Source organism: Protopterus annectens, chromosome 15.part0 (assembly GCF_019279795.1).
Source record: "Protopterus annectens isolate FY-2018-M chromosome 15.part0, PAN1.0, whole genome shotgun sequence".
In the NCBI taxonomy this organism is placed as follows: Eukaryota; Metazoa; Chordata; order Ceratodontiformes; family Protopteridae; genus Protopterus; species Protopterus annectens.
The window spans coordinates 699,551,852-699,577,058 of NC_056749.1; the positions used below are offsets into that span (position 1 = coordinate 699,551,852).

At 39.4% G+C, this 25,207-nt stretch overlaps 1 pseudogene; it reads right to left on the reverse strand.

Moving 5' to 3' along the window:
- LOC122789872 overlaps positions 1-24,134 on the reverse strand; it is a 77,826-nt pseudogene extending 53,692 nt beyond the window's left edge.
- Positions 24,135-25,207: the final 1,073 nt, after the last annotated feature.

Here is a 25,207-nt window from a genome sequence, read left to right on the forward strand (position 1 = left end):
AAACTCATCAGAATCTAGGGCTCCTCTACCGCAACAAAAAGTTTCTCACCAGTGAAGCTAAAACAACTGTCTCTAATGCCTACCTCCTACCCAGTCTATTATATGGCTTTCATATTCTTACTTGCATGAACTCCACACTCCTTGCCAAACTTGAATCTACCTACAACAAGATAGTCAAATTTGCAGCCCATCAAACTTACAAGTCACATCACTGTCTCTCACTCAAACATCTTAAGTGGCTTGAACTACCACACCAGCTTCTTCTCCCTCAACTCCAAATCATCCACTCTATCCCTTATCAGCCTTCTTACTATCCTACCCTATCATCTGTCATCACCCACTATTCACCTGCAAGATCCCTCCAGAGATCTAACCTAGATCTGCTACAAATCCACAAACCTAAAACTAAGAAAGGATGTATTCTCTATAGCCATAATCCTTCCAAGGCCTGGAACAAACTCCACTCTAGAGATCAGGTCACTCAAGCAACTTAGTCAATTCAAGTTAGCCACTAAAGAATACCTGCTAATCTAATGGACCTGCCACTGTACTCACCCCCCTTAAACATCTTATCAACCCTAACTACACACCTCTATCTGCTCCCAACTTATGTAACTTTCTTTAACTCTCTAGACCTTGTCTCACGTTAACTGCTCTGTCCTACGCACATTACATACATTCTTAGCTGCACAATGTAAGATTTTACATCTGGTGACTAAACTATTGTTAGTCCTTCTAAATGATATAGGATTCTAAATCTGACAGACATAATGATTAGTTTACTGTAGTAAAGCCTTGTTTTTCACATATATGTTGCTTTGAAAATTTTTTGTAAACCAGTTATTGTTTGTTTACTTATTTTTGTAAATGATAATCTGTAGAACATGTGGAACTTTTCTCCCCTGGCCTCCGCTGCAAAAGTGCTACTTAACTCAGTTGGACAAGCCCGGTCAACAAATGTAAAATAAATAAATAAATAAAGCATCCAACTGTGTCTGCTAGTCAAGTTTTAAGTCACACTATAGGCAACCTGGGATGTTGTTAGGCCCCATTGCTTCTGTGTTGTTTGCCATATAGAGCACACAGATGAGCTGCTCACCTGAGAAGATATAGTGAGTAATGTTTGCATGTATATACTTTTGCTGATGGCCAGTGGCAACGTGAGGGTGAAGTGTGAGGCAAACTCTCAACTAGCAGATTATCTATTTTCTCCAGTTGAGTATGACTGATGGCATCCACAAACAGCTCTGCATTTAGTTGTGTAGTCCCCTTAACATTTCACACTTATTTAAATAAATGTTTTGCAACAATACCTCCAAATACACCCTTGGTTATGCATTACATGCCACACAGTGGTACTGTTCACACAGTCAGACAAGTCTAACAATGTCACATAATTGTATCAATTGCACAGTATATGCCTATAAGTTTTAAACTGAAAGGTTGTGTTTGAGAGGCCTGATACCATACAAGGACACATTACAAATGAGTTGGTTGTGGCTGATGCAGAACAGATACTGACACAAATAATGATAGTTCATAGGTTCATAGGTTCATAGGTTCATACTAGGCTATCTGCCCTAGGGCATTTATAAGCCTAGCCAGAATGTGTTTGGCTTTCGCCACCCATTTTAAATTTATTTTGCTATGCCCTTTTTCAAGGTTAGTATACTGTGCCTCTGTCTAACAGTGACACAGAAGTGATACCCGGGGTAAACCTACGATCTCCCATCCACTCATCAAGATTCCTCTTGAAGAGAGTCAATGAGGGACTCTGCCTAACCTGGACTGGGATTTTATTCCAGAGTGAAGGGAGCCTCTGGGTTATTAATCTGTCCCTCCAGCATGTCCTATTTATTTCAGTGCTGAGGTTCAAGTCTCTCGAGCGCGTAGCTCGATGGGATTTGGATTTTCTGAGGTGCAGCATGTCCATTAATTCCGGGTTGGACATGGCTTTATACGTCAGGCACAGATCGCCTCTGAACAGGCGGTATGCCACTGAGTAGAGCTGGAGTTTCTTTAACCGGGCAGCATATGGCATCTGTTTGAGCCCTTTGATCCTCTTGGTGAGGTACTTTTGGGGTCTTTCCAGTTTCTGCAAGTGTCTGGTAAGGTACATCCCAAAAGGGGCATTGTACTCAATTATGGGCCTGATGAGGGATGAGTAAAGAGGCACGATGACGCTCCCTGATCTAGATGTGAATCCCTTCATGATTAGGTGGGCTATATAAAATGTTTTTCTAACCACTTTGGCCATGTGATTGTCAAATGAGAGATTGCTATAAACTTGGGTCCCCAGGTCCCTAATTACTTCTTCTGTACTTAATGAATTACCACCTATGTGGTAATTTGTGGGCACTTTGTTTTTGCCAAAGGGGATGACTATACACTTTTTGGCATTTAGCTTGAGGCCATGGCTCTGGCACCAGTTGTCTGTTTCTATGAGGCCCTTTTGGAGGATGCTTGTGTCGGCTGGAGAGTCGATTATGGCGCCCAGTTTGCAGTCATCTGCGAACTTGGTCAGCCACAGTCCTTCCGTGTTGGCCTGTACCTCCGAGAAATATATACCGAACAAGAGAGGTCCCAGGACTGAGCCTTGTGGGACACCACTTGTAACTGGTTTGGAGTCTGACATGGCTCCAGCAATTCTAACCATGTGGGTTCTGTCCTTGAGCCAGTTTGCAATCCATCTAGTGACATAGGGGTTTATATTTAAGCTGGTTAGCTTATCTATAATGCCTGAGTGGGGTATTATATCGAAGGCTTTTGCGAGGTCCAGGTAGGCTGTGTGGACCACCTTCCCCTCGTCAATGGCCTTGGTGACTGTTTCAAAGAAATCAACCAGGTTTAAGAGGCAGGATCTGCCCTTAACAAAGCCAAACTGGGTAGGATCCAGTGTTTGTAGGTCCCCAATATCTTTATTTATGAGGTCCATGATGATCCTTTCCATAGCTTTGCAGACCAAGCTAGTCAGGCTTATGGGGCGATAGTTTCCAGGATCCGTTGAGGCACCACCTTTATGGAGAGGGACCACTGTTGCTGTATGCCACTCTTTGGGCACATATCCTGTAGTAAGGCTGAGATTGAACAGTAGTTTTATGTTTGGGTTTAGCTCTTCTTGGAGTTCATGTAGGACGCAGCCGGGACACCATCTGGTCCCATTGATGCTGTGGTTTTGCTTTGGAGAGGCGGCTCTTACCTGAGCATCTGAGATGTCAGCGGGGGCAGCACTCTGCTGGGATAGATATTTCCCTTTTGGTGGGGAGGGGAGAAGTTTGCGCTGAACCTGTCAGCTAGGATATTGGCAATGTCTGTGGGTTTGGTGTATTTTTTGTCATTTTGGACTAATTCTGAGCATATCTGGGAATTACCACCCAGGTTCCTAACATAACTAAAGAAAGCCTTGTGATTATCCTTAGTGTCCTGTGCAATTTTTCTCTCGAAGCTGGCCTTAGACAATTTTATGTGTGCCCGTAGTTTTTGCTAATACTGATCAGTGATGCCTTCCCTTTTTGGGATTTTGTTCTATCATTTAGTAGCTTCCTCCTTCTATTGTATAGTTTGTTTATGGCTGGGGTCCACCAGACAGGACGTCTGCCTTTGGAGGATTGGGTCTTGGTTTTATTTGGGATCGATGATCCATGCATTCCTGAAGGTGTTCATAGAATGCGTTTATAAAGGATTCTGTGGTCTGGGCCATATTTTCCGCAGGCCCGGGGGCTTTGAAGGATTCCACCTCAGTTTTGAGGAGTGTGAAATTTGCTTTAGAGAAGTTTTTCACTGTGGTTTTCTGGGCAGGGGGTGGGGTCGGGATGTGAATATCCAGTGAGATTAGTTTATGGTCTGATCTTACCAGTGAGGGATACACTTCTGGTCTGGAGCATAGAGTCCCCATGTTGGTGATGATCAGGTCCAGTATATTTTCCCCTCTTGTGGGAGTGGTAACAAGTTGTTCCATAGCATTTGAGTTTATAAATTCTAGGAATCTTTGGGCTAGGGTGTTGGAGCTAGAGTAACGCTCCCAGTCTATGTTTGGGTAGTTGAAGTTGCCCAATAGAATGGTGTTTGGAGAGACCTTCATATTTTCCAGTGTTCTCAGGAAGGCCGAGTGGGGTTCCTGGGTTTGGGAGGGTGGTCTGTAGCAGGCTATAAACTGGAAGGCAGTTTTACCCACTGTTAGTTGCACATGGATAGTCTCTGATGCTTCGTGCTTTGCCACCAACCTGGAGGTGTGGGTATCTTTGATGAATATCAATACTCCCCCTCATTTTGTGGTTCGGTCCAAGTTTTGGGGCCGAAAAGCATGGTATGAGGTATAACCTGGTAGTGCTGGGGTGCTCTCAGGAGCCTGAACCAGGTTTCTGTTACTGCACAGATATCGATGTTCTCCATGCTAAGGAGAGTTTTGAGTGCGTGCATCTTGAGGTTTAGACTTCTGGCATTGAGTAGCATTACTCTTAGTTTCTTATCACTTGTGATACCTATGGAGGTGGGTTTGTCTTTCGAGCCTTGCCTAAAAAAGGCACTATGGGGGTAGCAAGAGCCTTTGCCAATATCCGAAAGCCCAGGGGTGACAGGAGCAAGCCGTCCCTAGCGAAGCAGCGTGGCTTGTCGAGCATATCATCCCAAGCTGACAGGCATTGGATCCCCTTTGAATGACACCAGTACTTAAGCCAATTGTTGAAATTGATCATCTTGTCTTCATATTGTGGCATCATTCTTGGTGAGGGTAAGATGCTACTCAAGGTCAGGGTCATACCGGCCTGGGCTACATGCTCAGAGAGCTCCTTTATGTCTCTTTTCATGTAGTCCAGGGAGGTACGTCTCAGGTCATTCACACTAGCATGGACAATGACTGAGTCATATTTGTACTTGCCTTGAAGTGACCTGAGTGCTTGTGTTATGTGGCGGATCCTAGCGCGACAAGCTGCTCACCGTGACCCTCTCCTTGTTCAGCCTGGTGAGCGGGACGCCAGTGTGCCTGATGATAGAGTCACCTATTACAAGTGTATCAGGTGTGTTGTTTAGTCTTAAGGGCTGTGACTGTTTGGCACACTGGCTTTGTGAGATATGTGTTGCACGTGTTTTGTTTTGGGGTAGCGGTTGCTTGGGTGTCTGCTTTGGAGGTCTTTGCTGCTTAGCAGATCTTTATTTAGAGCCTCCGAGTATGTTTTTGTGTGATTATGTGTTTGGTTTGCTGTCGTGGTAGGTCTATGTGAGACTGGAATTGTAGTGAGTGTGGTTTCCTTCTTCTCCTGACTGGTTATGCCAGTACTGAGTTGAGAGAGCTTAGCCTCCAGTTTGGCTATATGGTTGCATCTCTCACATGTGTTGGAATTTGTTGGGAGGAGGAGAGGGTTGTCTGTGTACATGAGGCAGTTGTAACATTGCCTCAAGATTCCCAGATTCACCAGCTGGACCGGAGAGGAGATTGACAACTGACCTTTGGACATGCTAGAATAATATTGGGAATTCCTTAATAATTGAAAACCAGGGCCAGTGGGGAGTGAGGGTGTAGTGCTTTTAATTTTTAGTGCTGACTTATATAATTGCTTTAGTGAGCAAGTGCCAGGTAACTTAAGTGCAATGTGTTACAGGTAACTTAAATGCAAAAACGACAAACAGTAACTTTCTTTCAAGTGAAACAAGGAAATAAGTACAGTAAGCAATGCAGATATCACTAGTGATTCACAGAAGCTGAGAAGCCATATTAGGTGGAATTAGCGTTCCAGGAAATAACAAGCAAACAAACAACAAGCATATAAACAAAGCTAGATTCAGCAGGCCTGGATCTAGTCTATGCTACAGCAAACAAGGTGTAACAATTTCAGTAAGATACAGTTCAAATATTCAGGCACTATAAACCTTTAACCAGAAATTCCCAGCTCAGAAGGGCAGAGTCCAGCCTCTTCTCCCACAAGAGTGCAGACCACAAACCTTCTTAATGTAAAATAACTGGCCTGAAGCCCAAGTGCTTAAACCAGAACTAATACACTTTAAGAATAACAGACACTGGGCTCTCAATCAGCAGTTCCCAACTTAGAAGGATGAAAGCTACCTGTCCTGCCACTACAGTGCATGCCACAAACCTTCCTAATGTAAAACAACTGGTCTGAAGCCCAAGTGCTTAATCCAAAAGACTTAGAATGATAGCTACACTTTAATCAAGTTACTACCAAGCAGTAATAAATACAATTAAATACTTTAGAGAATGCCTGGATTAGTGCTCAAGTTACACAAACAAAGCTAGATCCAGCAGGCCCGAATCCAGTCTATGCCACAGCAAACAAGGCGCACCAACTTCAGTAAGAAGCAGTTCAGATATGTATGCACTATAAGTCTTCAACCAGAAATTCCCAGCTCAGAAGGGCAGAGTCCAGCCTCTCCTCCCACAAGAGTGCAGACCACGAACCCTCTTAATGTAAAATAACTGGCCTGAAAGCCCAAGTGCTTAAACCAGAATTAATACACTTTTAGAATAACAGACACTGAGCCCTCAATCAGCAGTTCCCAACCTAGAAGGATGTAAGCTACCTGTTCTGCCACTACAGTGCAGACCACAAACCCTCTCAGTGCAAAACAACTGGTCCGAAGCCCAAGTGTTTAAACCAAAAGGCTTAGAATGAGTTACACCAAGCAGTAATAAATGCAATTGAGTACTTTTAAGATAATGCAAAAGTAAAAAAGTAGGTAGAAACACAAGTACAGTAAAAGCAGATGAAATTTTTTTTTTTCTTTCTGAACAAGTGCTGAGATCAAAGAAACAGAATTGAGTGCTGAAACTAGAAACCTGTAATTACTAGCAAATAACAAAATTCAGCAAACACTGACTAACTTCCAGTTCAGCTAATATTCCTTCCACACAGTTAAAATCAATTTAAATACTGTATTTTTTGAAAAAAAAAGAGCAGATAAAGGTACTTAAATTCTCTTATATGTCCAGTTGAATATAGCAAGTTCTTAGCCGGCCAAAGCTGAGGTTTTTAAGCAGAAAATATTTCACACTGTACCACTTAAATAGGCAAGGACAGGAAATCAAAGAATGTGACTACCCCCACACCTGTAATTACTAGCAAATAACAAAATTCAGCAAACACTGACTAACTTCCAGTTCAGCTAATATTCCTTCCACACAGTTAAAATCAATTTAAATACTGTATTTTTTGAAAAAAAAGAGCAGATAAAGGTACTTAAATTCTCTTATACGTCCAGTTGAATATAGCAAGTTCTTAGCCAGCCAAAGCTGAGGTTTTTAAGCAGAAAATATTTCACACTGTACCACTTAAATAGGCAAGGACAGGAAATCAAAGAATGTGACTACCCCACACCTGTAATTACTAGCAAATAACAAAATTCAGCAAACACTGACTAACTTCCAGTTCAGCTAATATTCCTTCCACACAGTTAAAATCAATTTAAATACTGTATTTTTTGGAAAAAAAAAGAGCAGATAAAGGTACTTAAATTCTCTTATACGTCCAGTTGAATATAGCAAGTTCTTAGCCGGCCAAAGCTGAGGTTTTTAAGCAGAAAATATTTCACACTGTACCACTTAAATAGGCAAGGACAGGAAATCAAAGAATGTGACTACCCCACACCTGTAATTACTAGCAAATAACAAAATTCAGCAAACACTGACTAACTTCCAGTTCAGCTAATATTCCTTCCACACAGTTAAAATCAATTTAAATACTGTATTTTTTGAAAAAAAGAGCAGATAAAGGTACTTAAATTCTCTTATACGTCCAGTTGAATATAGCAAGTTCTTAGCCGGCCAAAGCTGAGGTTTTTAAGCAGAAAATATTTCACACTGTACCACTTAAATAGGCAAGGACAGGAAATCAAAGAATGTGACTACCCCACACACCTGTAATTACTAGCAAATAACAAAATTCAGCAAACACTGACTAACTTCCAGTTCAGCTAATATTCCTTCCACACAGTTAAAATCAATTTAAATACTGTATTGTTTTGAAAAAAAAGAGCAGATAAAGGTACTTAAATTCTCTTATACGTCCAGTTGAATATAGCCAAAGCTGAGGTTTTTAAGCAGAAAATATTTCACACTGTACCACTTAAATAGGCAAGGACAGGAAATCAAAGAATGTGACTACCCCACACACCTGTAATTACTAGCAAATAACAAAATTCAGCAAACACTGACTAACTTCCAGTTCAGCTAATATTCCTTCCACACAGTTAAAATCAATTTAAATACTGTATTGTTTTGAAAAAAAGAGCAGATAAAGGTACTTAAATTCTCTTATACGTCCAGTTGAATATAGCAAGTTCTTAGCCGGCCAAAGCTGAGGTTTTTAAGCAGAAAATATTTCACACTGTACCACTTAAATAGGCAAGGACAGGAAATCAAAGAATGTGACTACCCCCACACCTGTAATTACTAGCAAATAACAAAATTCAGCAAACACTGACTAACTTCCAGTTCAGCTAATATTCCTTCCACACAGTTAAAATCAATTTAAATACTGTATTTTTTGAAAAAAAAAGAGCAGATAAAGGTACTTAAATTCTCTTATACGTCCAGTTGAATATAGCAAGTTCTTAGCCGGCCAAAGCTGAGGTTTTTAAGCAGAAAATATTTCACACTGTACCACTTAAATAGGCAAGGACAGGAAATCAAAGAATGTGACTACCCCCACACCTGTAATTACTAGCAAATAACAAAATTCAGCAAACACTGACTAACTTCCAGTTCAGCTAATATTCCTTCCACACAGTTAAAATCAATTTAAATACTGTATTTTTTGAAAAAAAAAGAGCAGATAAAGGTACTTAAATTCTCTTATACGTCCAGTTGAATATAGCAAGTTCTTAGCCGGCCAAAGCTGAGGTTTTAAGCAGAAAATATTTCACACTGTACCACTTAAATAGGCAAGGACAGGAAATCAAAGAATGTGACTACCCCCACACCTGTAATTACTAGCAAATAACAAAATTCAGCAAACACTGACTAACTTCCAGTTCAGCTAATATTCCTTCCACACAGTTAAAATCAATTTAAATACTGTATTTTTTGAAAAAAAAGAGCAGATAAAGGTACTTAAATTCTCTTATACGTCCAGTTGAATATAGCAAGTTCTTAGCCGGCCAAAGCTGAGGTTTTTAAGCAGAAAATATTTCACACTGTACCACTTAAATAGGCAAGGACAGGAAATCAAAGAATGTGACTACCCCCACACCTGTAATTACTAGCAAATAACAAAATTCAGCAAACACTGACTAACTTCCAGTTCAGCTAATATTCCTTCCACACAGTTAAAATCAATTTAAATACTGTATTTTTTTGAAAAAAAAGAGCAGATAAAGGTACTTAAATTCTCTTATACGTCCAGTTGAATATAGCAAGTTCTTAGCCGGCCAAAGCTGAGGTTTTAAGCAGAAAATATTTCACACTGTACCACTTAAATAGGCAAGGACAGGAAATCAAAGAATGTGACTACCCCACACCTGTAATTACTAGCAAATAACAAAATTCAGCAAACACTGACTAACTTCCAGTTCAGCTAATATTCCTTCCACACAGTTAAAATCAATTTAAATACTGTATTTTTTGGAAAAAAAAAGAGCAGATAAAGGTACTTAAATTCTCTTATACATCCAGTTGAATATAGCAAGTTCTTAGCCGGCCAAAGCTGAGGTTTTAAGCAGAAAATATTTCACACTGTACCACTTAAATAGGCAAGGACAGGAAATCAAAGAATGTGACTACCCCCACACCTGTAATTACTAGCAAATAACAAAATTCAGCAAACACTGACTAACTTCCAGTTCAGCTAATATTCCTTCCACACAGTTAAAATCAATTTAAATACTGTATTTTTTTGAAAAAAAAGAGCAGATAAAGGTACTTAAATTCTCTTATACGTCCAGTTGAATATAGCAAGTTCTTAGCCGGCCAAAGCTGAGGCTTAAGCAGAAAATATTTCACACTGTACCACTTAATTAGGCAAGGACATGAAATCAATGAATGTGACTCCCCCACACCTGTAATTACTAGCAAATAACAAAATTCAGCAAACACTGACTAACTTCCAGTTCAGCTAATATTCCTTCCACACAGTTAAAATCAATTTAAATACTGTATTTTTTTGAAAAAAAGAGCAGATAAAGGTACTTAAATTCTCTTATACGTCCAGTTGAATATAGCAAGTTCTTAGCCTGCCAAAGCTGAGGGTTTAAGCAGAAAATATTTCACACTGTACCACTTAAATAGGCAAGGACAGGAAATCAAAGAATGTGACTACCCCCACACCTGTAATTACTAGCAAATAACAAAATTCAGCAAACACTGACTAACTTCCAGTTCAGCTAATATTCCTTCCACACAGTTAAAATCAATTTAAATACTGTATTTTTTTGAAAAAAAGAGCAGATAAAGGTACTTAAATTCTCTTATACGTCCAGTTGAATATAGCAAGTTCTTAGCCGGCCAAAGCTGAGGTTTTTAAGCAGAAAATATTTCACACTGTACCACTTAAATAGGCAAGGACAGGAAATCAAAGAATGTGACTACCCCACACCTGTAATTACTAGCAAATAACAAAATTCAGCAAACACTGACTAACTTCCAGTTCAGCTAATATTCCTTCCACACAGTTAAAATCAATTTAAATACTGTATTTTTTGAAAAAAAGAGCAGATAAAGGTACTTAAATTCTCTTATACGTCCAGTTGAATATAGCAAGTTCTTAGCCAGCCAAAGCTGAGGTTTTTAAGCAGAAAATATTTCACACTGTACCACTTAAATAGGCAAGGACAGGAAATCAAAGAATGTGACTACCCCACACCTGTAATTACTAGCAAATAACAAAATTCAGCAAACACTGACTAACTTCCAGTTCAGCTAATATTCCTTCCACACAGTTAAAATCAATTTAAATACTGTATTTTTTGAAAAAAAGAGCAGATAAAGGTACTTAAATTCTCTTATACGTCCAGTTGAATATAGCAAGTTCTTAGCCGGCCAAAGCTGAGGTTTTTAAGCAGAAAATATTTCACACTGTACCACTTAAATAGGCAAGGACAGGAAATCAAAGAATGTGACTACCCCACACCTGTAATTACTAGCAAATAACAAAATTCAGCAAACACTGACTAACTTCCAGTTCAGCTAATATTCCTTCCACACAGTTAAAATCAATTTAAATACTGTATTTTTTGAAAAAAAAGAGCAGATAAAGGTACTTAAATTCTCTTATACGTCCAGTTGAATATAGCAAGTTCTTAGCCAGCCAAAGCTGAGGTTTTTAAGCAGAAAATATTTCACACTGTACCACTTAAATAGGCAAGGACAGGAAATCAAAGAATGTGACTACCCCACACCTGTAATTACTAGCAAATAACAAAATTCAGCAAACACTGACTAACTTCCAGTTCAGCTAATATTCCTTCCACACAGTTAAAATCAATTTAAATACTGTATTTTTTGAAAAAAAGAACAGATAAAGGTACTTAAATTCTCTTATACGTCCAGTTGAATATAGCAAGTTCTTAGCCGGCCAAAGCTGAGGTTTTAAGCAGAAAATATTTCACACTGTACCACTTAAATAGGCAAGGACAGGAAATCAAAGAATGTGACTACCCCCACACCTGTAATTACTAGCAAATAACAAAATTCAGCAAACACTGACTAACTTCCAGTTCAGCTAATATTCCTTCCACACAGTTAAAATCAATTTAAATACTGTATTTTTTGAAAAAACGAGCAGATAAAGGTACTTAAATTCTCTTATACGTCCAGTTGAATATAGCAAGTTCTTAGCCGGCCAAAGCTGAGGTTTTAAGCAGAAAATATTTCACACTGTACCACTTAAATAGGCAAGGACAGGAAATCAAAGAATGTGACTACCCCCACACCTGTAATTACTAGCAAATAACAAAATTCAGCAAACACTGACTAACTTCCAGTTCAGCTAATATTCCTTCCATCCAGTTAAAATCAATTTAAATACTGTATTTTTTGGGAAAAAAAGAGCAGATAAAAGTACTTATACTCTCTTCTACGTCCAGTTGAATATAGCAAGTTCTTAGCAGGCCAAAGCTGAGGTTTTTAAGCAGAAAATATTTCACACTGTACCACTTCAATAGGCAAGGACAAGAAATCAAAGAATGTGACTACCCCACACACTTGTAATTACGAGCAAATAACAAAATTCAGCATACACTGACTAACTTCCAGTTCAGCTAATATTCCTTCCACACAGTTAAAATCATTTTAAATACTGTATTGTTTTGAAAAAAAAAGAGCAGATAAAGGTACTTAAATTCTCTTATACGTCCAGTTGAATATAGCAAGTTCTTAGCCGGCCAAAGCTGAGGTTTTTAAGCAGAAAATATTTCACACTGTGCCACTTAAATAGGCAAGGACAGGAAATCAAAGAATGTGACTACCCTCACACCTGTAATTACTAGCAAATAACAAAATTCAGCCAACACTGACTAACTTCCAGTTCAGCTAATATTCCTTCCACACAGTTAAAATCAATTTAAATACTGTATTTTTTGAAAAAAGAGCAGGTAAAGGTACTTAAATTCTCTTATACGTCCAGTTGAATATAGCAAGTTCTTAGCCGGCCAAAGCTGAGGTTTTAAGCAGAAAATATTTCACACTGTACCACTTAAATAGGCAAGGACAGGAAATCAAAGAATGTGACTACCCCACACCTGTAATTACTAGCAAATAACAAAATTCAGCAAACACTGACTAACTTCCAGTTCAGCTAATATTCCTTCCACACAGTTAAAATCAATTTAAATACTGTATTTTTTTGAAAAAAGAGCAGATAAAGGTACTTAAATTCTCTTGTGCGTCCAGTTGAATATAGCAAGTTCTTAGCCGGCCAAAGCTGAGGTTTTTAAGCAGAAAATATTTCACACTGTACCACTTAAATAGGCAAGGACAGGAAGTCAAAGAATGTGACTACCTCCACACCTGTAATTACTAGCAAATAACAAAATTCAGCAAACATTGACTAACTTCCAGTTCAGCTAATATTCCTTCCACACAGTTAAAATCAATTTAAATTCTGTATTTTTGGGAAAAGAAAGAGCAGATAAAGGTACTTAAATTCTCTTATACGTCCAGTTGAATATAGCAAGTTCTTAGCCGGCCAAAGCTGAGGTTTTTAAGCAGAAAATATTTCACACTGTACCACTTAAATAGGCAAGGACAGGAAATCAAAGAATGTGACTACCCCACACACCTGTAATTACTAGCAAATAACAAAATTCAGCAAACACTGACTAACTTCCAGTTCAGCTAATATTCCTTCCACACAGTTAAAATCAATTTAAATACTGTATTTTTTGAAAAAAAAAGAGCAGATAAAGGTACTTAAATTCTCTTATACGTCCAGTTGAATATAGCAAGTTCTTAGCCGGCCAAAGCTGAGGTTTTAAGCAGAAAATATTTCACACTGTACCACTTAAATAGGCAAGGACAGGAAATCAAAGAATGTGACTACCCCACACCTGTAATTACTAGCAAATAACAAAATTCAGCAAACACTGACTAACTTCCAGTTCAGCTAATATTCCTTCCACACAGTTAAAATCAATTTAAATACTGTATTTTTTTGAAAAAAAAGAGCAGATAAAGGTACTTAAATTCTCTTATACGTCCAGTTGAATATAGCAAGTTCTTAGCCAGCCAAAGCTGAGGGTTTAAGCAGAAAATATTTCACACTGTACCACTTAAATAGGCAAGGACAGGAAATCAAAGAATGTGACTACCCCCACACCTGTAATTACTAGCAAATAACAAAATTCAGCAAACACTGACTAACTTCCAGTTCAGCTAATATTCCTTCCACACAGTTAAAATCAATTTAAATACTGTATTTTTTGAAAAAAAAGAGCAGATAAAGGTACTTAAATTCTCTTATACGTCCAGTTGAATATAGCAAGTTCTTAGCCAGCCAAAGCTGAGGTTTTTAAGCAGAAAATATTTCACACTGTACCACTTAAATAGGCAAGGACAGGAAATCAAAGAATGTGACTACCCCACACCTGTAATTACTAGCAAATAACAAAATTCAGCAAACACTGACTAACTTCCAGTTCAGCTAATATTCCTTCCACACAGTTAAAATCAATTTAAATACTGTATTTTTTGAAAAAAAAGAGCAGATAAAGGTACTTAAATTCTCTTATATGTCCAGTTGAATATAGCAAGTTCTTAGCCGGCCAAAGCTGAGGTTTTAAGCAGAAAATATTTCACACTGTACCACTTAAATAGGCAAGGACAGGAAATCAAAGAATGTGACTACCCCCACACCTGTAATTACTAGCAAATAACAAAATTCAGCAAACACTGACTAACTTCCAGTTCAGCTAATATTCCTTCCACACAGTTAAAATCAATTTAAATACTGTATTTTTTGAAAAAAAGAGCAGATAAAGGTACTTAAATTCTCTTATACATCCAGTTGAATATAGCAAGTTCTTAGCCGGCCAAAGCTGAGGTTTTTAAGCAGAAAATATTTCACACTGTACCACTTAAATAGGCAAGGACAGGAAATCAAAGAATGTGACTACCCCTACACCTGTAATTACTAGCAAATAACAAAATATCACATCACGGATTGTAATACCCTCTTGTAGGCTACCATATATCCACACCTCAACCATAGCACATGTTGATGACAGCAACTTTGACTTGTGAAATGTTCATGGGGACATAGGACAAGTAATGTAATGGTGCTGGTGACCACCTCAATAATCCTTGGCAATATCAACACAATTGTGCATACAATGAATTCCACAAGGTTGCAACTGAATCAAAACATATTTTTGTATATATCACAACATGTGGATGAAACAAGACTTATGTGTCCATGTCATCAGTATGAATTTATATTGATGTATGTCACAGAGTATTTACTGATGCTGGGTATACACGTGCACACGTGTGCCATATTGTAAGTGTCACTGTGATGGTTAAATGAGAACTGCATAGAATGTTGATCTTCTCCAGTACAAAAACACATGCCTTGCTAAGCCAACAATATACATAGTATCATCCCAGGTCAACAGTTCTTAAGAGGCATACTACTACAGCTGCTATGGAAGGAACATGTAATGAAATGTTAGCTGTGGTCATCAATAACTTACCTCACATCACGGATTGTAATACCCTCTTGTAGGCTACCATATATCCACACCTCAACCATAGCACATGTTGATGACAGCAACTTTGGCATGTGAAATGTTCATGGGGACATAGGAATTAGTAAGCTAACGGACAACATCACATACATTTCTAGCTGTTATTTTACCATTTAAAACAAACTATATATATCTACATGATGGAAGATAGCAAGGCTATATGTGCATGTGTGTATTTTTTGATTGCAGTACATATGACCACTGTCCATATGTGACAAGTGCACCACACCATGACAGAATTACCAAACACACATGCAGTGGTCTGGAGATGGCTTGCAGAGGCTCATGGAACAACTCTGCTTCATGATGTGTGTAAGCATATTTGACATGAGGACATCCACCAATCCTCTGTAAGAAGGATGTCATGTGGCCAGAAGAAAAAAAGAGGATGTCAGATGCATGGTGCTATGTTAAAGGTTCTCCTAAATGGATGTGACATGAAAAGCAATTCACAAGGTCATACAATGACTGTAATGTGCGACCAACCACTAAACAGCAGTAGACTGGGTCTGATTTGAAAATTACACCTGTGTAGATATAGAAAATAACATCTATACAATGTAACACTAGCACTACCACATATGCCTGACTTTAACACTGTCACATTGCACTTTATGGGGTATGATAGCATCATTGTATGCTGAGAAGAACATATAAGGAGGAGTATTTGATATGGATGTGGAGTTACATAGTGTAAAATTGTCTGAAAAGTAATATTTGAAACTATACACACTCAAGTTGCATGCTGTCAGATTAGAACCCCTAAATATCTAGGTCAAGAAGTATGAAAACACAGTAATTAATGTTACTGCCTCAGCACAATTCTGACTTGAATACAGTTAGCATGTATGTTATACAGGATGACATCATCAATATATGTTACAAGAAGATGTTTGGAGGAGTGTCTGACACAGCTGTGGACTCACATGCTGTTCTAAAATTGTCACCCTACTAATTGTTGAATGCACACACAAACCAGTTGACTGCAGTGAGAGTAGACCCCTACCTAACTATTTCCAAAGCACAGTACTTAACCCAAACTCCACAGCACAATTGTGGCTTTTAAAGTGTCAGACAACACTTTATAGCTGATGACATCAGCAGTGTATGTTTGTGAGAAGAAGATGGTAGTAGAAGTGTCTCACATGCTGTTCTAAAATCTTCTCTTGAATGTGAGCCAACTGAACTCAAACACACACACACACACACACACACACACACACATCAGTTGACTGCAGTGAGAGTAGAACCCCTACCTAACTATCTCCAAAGCACAGTACTTAATGCAAGCATCACAGGATAAATCTGGCTTTTAGAGTGTCAAACAACACTTTATGACATCAGCAGTGTATGTTTACGAGAAAGAGTTGCCAGGCCTTTATGAAAGGGATGTGTAGGAATGTACAACTGTCAACATATTTGTACTCCATGGAACTGGATTGCTGACAGTAGGATATAGACTCATGCGGTTCTGACTACATATACACACCACTTCACTACAGTGAGATTAGAACCCCTACCTAACTTGGTATAGTAGCTAGAGAACTCATTACTTAACACAAGTTCCACAGCACAAGTTTGAGTTTTTCAATGCTACTGGACAATTTATAGGTGATGACATTATCAATGCATTTTTAAGAGATGATGTTGGGAGGCCTGCATGAAATGGATGGGTAGCCATGTATGACTGTCAAAATATTTGTACTCCATGGGACTGGATTGCTGACAGTAGGGTACATGCTTATATTTCTCTGACTAAACACACACACACACACACACACACACACACACACACACACACACACACACACACACACACACACACACACACACACACATCAGTCGACTACAGTGAGAGTAGAACCGCTACATAACTATATACACCAGCTATAGAACTCAGTACTTAACGCAGGCCCCATGGCAAAAGTATGACTTTTAGAATGATGGTGGAGAACTTATAGTGGACGACATTGTGATGCCTGTGCCCTGGCCCAGTAATCAAGGAGCTGCAATCCTCACCACTAGCACCAGTGAGGGGCATCCACATTGGGAGGATAACAAGTACACACACAGTAAAGTACAATTCCCCTTAAGAACACACAGAGATCACAGTCAGTCTGGGGCTGGTTTCTCCCTATCTCTCGGATCCCCAATAAGACTCCCCACTGGCACAGCTATAGGGTTCAGATCTCAGCCTAGTGGTCAAGCCAACATTTTCAGCACCCTCTCTGTTCAACCAGTGCTTCATGTCCCTATCCAAGTAGCAGACACACACACACACACACACACACACACACACACACACACACACACACACACACACACACACACACACTTTGAGATTTGATTTATATACTCCTGGGGAGGCTGGCACAGGTTCTCTGACTATGCCCCCTTTCTGCCCAGACTACAAGGTAGTACCAACTGCCACCAACCACTATTATCAGCAATTATAAAGGCCCTTACCAAAGGGTGTCAAATTCAACTGTGCAATATTACTGTTATCCAAATTGTAAGTGTGACCCTGGGCTAAAGCTACTGGAGTGGCTTATACAGTATCAGCAACTACATGCAAGTACACTAGAGCTTAAATTATCTCTACACAAAACAGCCACAGTTGAAAGGTTTAAAAATACTTAATAATAAATAAAAACACAAGACAATATTTATTACTTCAACACAATGACATTACAGAGTTCAGAAATCACAATAAATACTTTAAAACAATATTTTAGGATAGTCTGACATAAATATAGAGAACAGCTAGTCTAATCTTGCTATTTCTATCTATCTCTAAGAGAACTCGGTGTTCTAAATACTACTTACATACAGAGCAAGCAAGTGCTGGTGAGTGGATGTTCTTACTAGAGCCAAGACAAGATGCAAAATGCTCAATCTTTCTCTCTGAAAAGGTCTTAAATTGATAATACACAGTATTGCTGACTCATCTCAGATTACATACTTTTTATCACTTCTCCTTTAGTTCCCAAACTAACAGAAACTCAAAATTTATATTTCTTTGTAAGCTGCACCAGCCAGGAAATCACAGCAATAAAAGACACTTTTACATGTGAAACCTAGTAATTATCGATGTCTTAAGACAATAGAAAGAATTTCCCAGCCCAGGTATCCTGTCTCCGAGCTTGAGATCAAACACAGTTGTAAAATTCTTTGCTTAACAGCTTTCTTCCAGCAGGGTGCACTGTGGTTACATTTTTGAAGCTCAGTACAACATATAGTTTAATCATAACATATAGTTCTCTTTACATTTGTATAACAAGCCTGTGAATTATATTAATATTTACAATGACATAGAATTATCTACAAAATTCTATCTGGCTGGGCTGGCAGCCCCTCCGTTTTTCACATTTCCCCAAGAACTCAAGCTAGTTTTTCAAGTGTCCCTTTAGAAATGTTGCTTGAGAAGGTTGAGTCTATCTGAGTATACCTTACCCCATTCCCTGTCCTGAGAGCCCATCTGCATTGACGTTGCTAACCCCCCTGCAGTGCTGCACTGGCATATCATATGCTTGCAACCCTAGGCCCCATCTTAGCAACTTGGCATTTTGCTGGCTGGCTTCATTTAGCCATGTTAGGGAATTGTGATCTGTAACTACAGTGAATTTCCTTTCATACAAATAAGGCTGAAGTGTCTGCAGTGCCCACACTATGACTAGACATTCCTTTTCTACAGCTGCATATCATTCCTCCCTGGGTTGGAGCCTATGACTGAGATAAACAACTGGGTGTTCTTCTCCCTCTGAAGAAATCTGGATAACTACAGCCCCCACTCCATGGTTCAAAGCATCCACCTGCACAACAAATTATTTGCTGTAATCTGGACTGGCTAACACAGAGGGTCCTTCCAAAGCTTCTTTAAGCTTCTGGAATGCCTACTCACATGCTGTGGTCCACAATACCTTATCTGGCCTGTTTTTCCTTGTCAGGTCTGTGAGGGGAGCAGCTATGGTACTATAACTGGGGAAGAACTTTCTGTAGTACCCTGCTGTCCCTAAGAATGCCCTCACCTGCTTTTTGGTAACAGGTGCAGGCCATGCCTGAATGGCTTCTACTTTGGCAGGTTCTGGCCTGATCTTACCACTCCTCACAATATGTCCCAGGTAGGAGACCTCTGCCATACCCACCTGACATTTGCTGGGCTTAATTGCCAACCCTGCCCTCTGTAGTCTGCCCAGCATCTCCCTGGCATGCTGAAGGTGCTCTTGACAGGAATGGCTGTAGATGACAATATCATCTAGGTAAGCAAGGGTAAACCCTTCTGCTCCTGCTAGGATATGATCTACCAGCCTCTGGAAAGTTGCTGGGGCATTTTTTATCTCAAAGGGCATCTTTGTGAACTCATACAAGCCAAAAGGAGTCACAAAGGCTGACCTATCTCTAGCAATGGGAGTCAAGGGCACCTGCCAGTAACCCTTGTTAAGATCAATGGTGGTAAGATACTTAGCCCCACCCAGCTACTCTAGGGCTTCATCTGTCTTAGGCATGGGGAAATCATCTGACTCTGTGTGACTATTTAATTTCCTGTAGTCCACATAGAACCTGGTGCTGCCAACCTTCTTTGGCACCAGCACCACTGGGGAGGCCCAGGGACTGTTGGACTCTTGAATTACCCTTAGTTCCAACATTTCCTGTATCTCTTCTCTCAGAGTCTGTTTTACTCTCTCAGACATCCTATAAGGGGCCTGCCTAATAGGCCTTTGGGGTGTTGTATCCACCTGGTGCTGCACCGGTTGGATGCACCCTGGTTTCCCAGTGAACATGTCCCCAAACTCCTGTAACATTGCTCGGATTTCTCGAACCTGGGTAGGAGATAGCTGCTGGGACATTGCTACCCCCCTCCACTGAGGTATCAGTCTGAGCCTCACTGAGGTGATAAGTCACCAGATCTCCCTCAGACTCCTCCTGTAATCCACTGCAAATACTCAGCACAAGGGCCTCCTATCATGGTAAGGTTTCATCATGTTAACGTGGTATGATTTGTGCCCCTGCTTCCTGCTTAGCAGTTCTACAATGTAGTTAACATCACTGACATTCATTACCACCTTGTAGGGTCCCTCCCAAACTGCCTGCCACTTGTTGTGTCTGACAGGAATGAGAACCATTACCTGCTTCCTTACAGCATACTCTCTAGCTTGAACATTCCTGTCATACTAGACCTTTTTCTGCTGTTGGGCTTCTGCAAGGTTCTCCTGGGCCAAGCCCATGAGTTCCCTGAGCCATGTCCTGATTTTTAGGACATATGCCACAACAGACTCCTTATGAAAGTCACACTCACCTTCCTACTAATCATGAATTAAATCTTGAGATCTTCTCACTCTATGTCCATACAACAACTCAAAGGGTGAAAAACCTGTGGATTCCTGGGGAACCTCTCTGGAAGCAAACAACAGTTGGGGCAAACATTCTTTCCACTCCCTCCCAAACTGGTCTGCAGATGCCCGCAGCATGGACTTGAGTATAGAGTTTAACCTCTCAACAAGATCATTAGTCTGGGGATGATAGGGGTGGTCTTTAGATGCTTCACCCCACAGTACTTCCCCAGACAAGCCAGCAGGTCTGACATGAAATTGGCACCTCTGTCAGTCCAGTATCTCTTTTGGAAAACCTACCCTGCTGAAAATCTCTAACAAAGCATTGCCACCTTTTCTGCCTCAAAAGAGGAAAAAGCCACTGCCTCAGGGTATTTTGTAGTATAATCTGCTACCACTAGTATATACTTTTTCCCTGTGGAACTTGGGGTACTCAGAGGCCCCACAATATCCATAGCCACCCTCCGAAATGGGCCCTCAATCACAGGCAAAGGCATCAAAGGAACTCTCACCTTCTCTCCTGCCTTGCCCACCTTTTGGCACTGCTCACAGGTCCTGCAATACCTTGTTACATCTCTGGAAATTCTAGGCCAATAGAAGCTCTGCATAATACATATCCCTGTATGCTTTATGCCCATATGACCTGCAAAGAGAATATCATGGGCTATGGCTAGAAGTGCCAGACGGCAGGCTATAGGGACCAAACTGATGATAGTAGGATACAGACTAATGTCCCTCTGACTATGCACACACACTTACACATACATAGAGACACACACATAATGTGACTGCCGGGCTAATTTAACACACATGTAAGTATTTTGTTCCCCTCTACAAAACACAGTAGTCAATGATTGCAATATCCCTGAAGTATGTTTTTGCCTTGTCATAGTGCTCTTTATATATGATGCCATCATCATTATATGATGTGGGTAACATATCCTGTTATGAGAGTGGTGTGCAAAGTACAGATGTGCTATTTCCTGTTGTTTTTCCAATGTGCTGTACACTTTAAGAGACAGCTTGTCAATCTACATGCAAATAGCTGTCAGGAATGCATGTAGAAGAACTGAGACATATGCATGTGTTTCCCAGTATGTTTGTATACACTACAATCTTATTGTCACATACAGACACACACATGTTTTATGATCAGCATTGATGCAACTATGTATGTATGTATGTTCATATTTGTGAAGGATTGCTGTCCACATTAATACATGTATTAGACAATCTGAATGTCTGTTGTCATTATAAAGGTGCACTTGATATGTAACAGTGTAGTTTTGCTATTTATTTCTGTAGTGTAGTTGACATTTGGGAACTAGTACTGGCATACCAAGTTTTAAGTGCATTGGTGCAGGTAAAAAAATGACTCAGTGCAAATATGTGTTTAGTCATTAAAAATTACCTTCCCTTTGGTTATGTTTTTACATGGATTTTAATGAGATGAAGACTTAATGGACATTAAACATAAGTACTACATGCTACTAAGCACTTTCTGTAGCACACCTGCAAGCAGCTGGTTTGCTCAATCGATGACAAAGAGTATGCACATGACTACTACTTGAACTTTAGAAGTGCCTAGCTATATTGACTATGTAGAAACAGTTAACGGATACTATGGTGTTCATAAGTAGTTCATATCAGACATGTTTAGGACAGTAAAAAAGTTTTTATACTGCTTTCTCTGTTTGCACATAATTAAGTGAAATGAAAACGTGAGTCTCTGCTTCATTCAGAAAATTATGAGAGTTCTATTTGTTTGCCTTCATCCGAGCAAACACACTAAACAGAGAGGTGCAGCACTCAGGACTTTGGACAGTACTGAGTGGAAGAAAAATATCTGCTGCCTAGCTGACTCAGTGGCAGCATGTGTAATAACAGTAAGCTCTTATTTTGAGCACAGGTGATACAGGGTTCAAATCCATCTCTATTTTTTTATAGCTGCATTCATGATGTAATTAAGTAATTACATGTGATAATTTTGCACATGTGAGAGAAACTGACTACAATGAAGTACTGTATAAAAACAAACATTACAAGAGACATGTTTACTAAAAACGTCCAAAAACTAATAGGCACAAGACAAGACGAGCATACACTGCAAAGTCCAACAAGGTTTAATAGCTGAGTAAAACAAGCTTACAGCAATCAGTAGTCCGGTGCACACTCCGGTAACTGCCAAGCAATAAAAAGTTAAAAACGATCTGGCTGCACAGAATCCAAGTCACAAAGTGTAAAGTGCTTTTCGTTAGGAAACACTTCTCCTAACTTCTTCAGACAATAGTGCTCGGAAAAAAAAACAAGTTTAAGTACTCTCCTAGTGAATCATACTTGTTAATACAATTAAGCCAATTAAGCACAGTCACATAATTTAAAGGTGTAATCCTAAAATACTGAATTCAAACAGTTTGTTTTTTTGTTGTCATTAGGTAAAATGAGTGCCTTAGTTTTATAAAAAAACAAAGTTCTGTTGTCTTATAACTGAACATATAGTAAATGAAATAGTATTAATTAAAATCGTAGTTAGTTCACTTTAATTATAACTAATGTTCAGGGACCTGTGGAAGTAGTAATCTTCATAAAAAACTGTGTTGTGTAATGTTTCTTTTAACCTATAAAAGGTGGGTGTAACTTAGCAATTGTAACCTCCCTAAGGCTAATGAGCATCTATTATTTAACCATCCAACAAAAATAGAGTGTGTGCAGCTACTATCTCTTAAGGCTCTTTAGTTTTAGCACACATAGAATAGAAGTAATTTCATTCAAGCCCGGTGGAAAGCATGCATTGAGTCTAAGCTGCCACAAATGTTCCAATTTCTCCAACATAAGTGTAGATGCCTCCCCTCTACTATTCATCTCAATTGAGTTGATGGCCTTAAATTTGAAACAGTGGTTAGGGTTTCCAGTGCAGTGTCTAGCTAGTGGGCTCTCCATTTTCCTTTTGTTAATGTAATAAACATGTTTGTAAATCCTCTCCTTAAACTTATGATCAGTCTTGCCTACGTAAAAAGTAGGGCAGCACTGACATAATGCTACATAGACTAAGACTTTGGAGTTACAGTTAAACTTGTTCTTCAGGAAATAGTCTTGCCCCCTAATAATGAATTTTGACCCTGTAGCAATGTGTCGACACTGGTTACATGCCTCACATTTAAATGTCCCTGGGGTGCCTCTAAAAGTGCTGTTACTACTTTTAGTAAGTTTTTTTAGGTTCCTTCCTTTTTTCCAGGTGACCAGCGGTTTTTCTCCCAACTTTCCTTGTATATCCCTATCGGACAGTAACAACTGCCAGTTTTTGCCCAGTATTGTGGTCAGGGATTCATAATCTAAAGAGAATGTAGTCACAAATCTCAAACAATTTTGCTCCCTTTGTGATCCAGTACTATTCCTAACTACGGGGTTACTCAGTTCTATCTCTACTGAGACGTTGGTTTCAAAAGTGTGAGCTGCTGTCCATCCTTGGGAGAGGATGGGTCTGAAGTGGCCAGAGGCCCTTTTACTACTCACCTTCCTTATAAGGTCAGCAATCAACTCAATAGGGTACCCCCTCTTGAATAACATGGACTTCAAGAGTTCACATTCCTCAAAGAAGTGGTCATCCTCCGTAGTCATCCTGGCCGCTCATACCAGTTGGCCCTTCACTGCACTCCTCTTCTGGTGCAGCTGGTGAAAACTACTGTAATGATAGAGTAAGTACTCTTTCGGAAAATCCTTGCTAGATATTTTTTCTGGGGTCTATCTTTAGATAGTTCAACATCCAAGAAGCTCATAGAATCTATGTGGAAGTTACTAGTAAACCTGAGAAAGGTGGTGGACCTATTAAACTGCTCCAGAATTTCAGCAGCTAGTTCAACACCCCCTTTAATAATCATAAAAATGTTGTCTAAAAAGCGGGTGTAATAATAAATACACTCATTCAGTCCAGGGTTATCAAAAATGGTGTCTTTTTCCCATTTGGCCATGACTAAATTGGCGAAACTAGCTCCACAAGGGAAGCCCATAGCTACACCAATCTGCTGTATGAAAAATTATTTTTCAAAGGTAATATAGTTATTGGACAGTGTTATACCTAGCAATTCCTCCACCAATCTCAGTTCTGAATGTTCTGCCCCTTTAAATCTCATATGGTCAATAGCCCGTTCTGTTCCCAAGGTTTGTGGGATCACCGTGTATAGATTGCAAACATCCACTGTTAAAAAACAAAAGTGCTCATTATAAGCTAAAGAATTAATACTTATCAAAAATGTCCAAGAGTCTTTGCAAATCTGAGGTTCCAGGGCCGCACATCTCTTCAGAATGTCATCTATCACCTTAGCACAAGAATAGGTGATTGATTGTGGAGCGCCCACTAAGGGGCGCATAGATGGATCTCCTTGATTCTTGTGGATTTTAGGTATTCCAAAAAGTACAGGTAGTTTAGGTGACAGTACTGAAAAGTAGTTAAACATGTCAAGGTCAATGAGTGAGTCAATGAACATATAATTCAGGAATATTCTGATACGGTTGTATGCTATGTTCAGTTCGTTCAGGTTCACTTTAATATATGCGTTACTTTCAAGTATCTTCCCCATTCTTTCCTTGTGACTGTGCTTAATTGGCTATACATTCAGCAGTCTAAATTCATTTATATAACATTTTTAATATGAGTGCCTTTATTCTGCTTTAACTGTGTGTTTCCTTAGTGT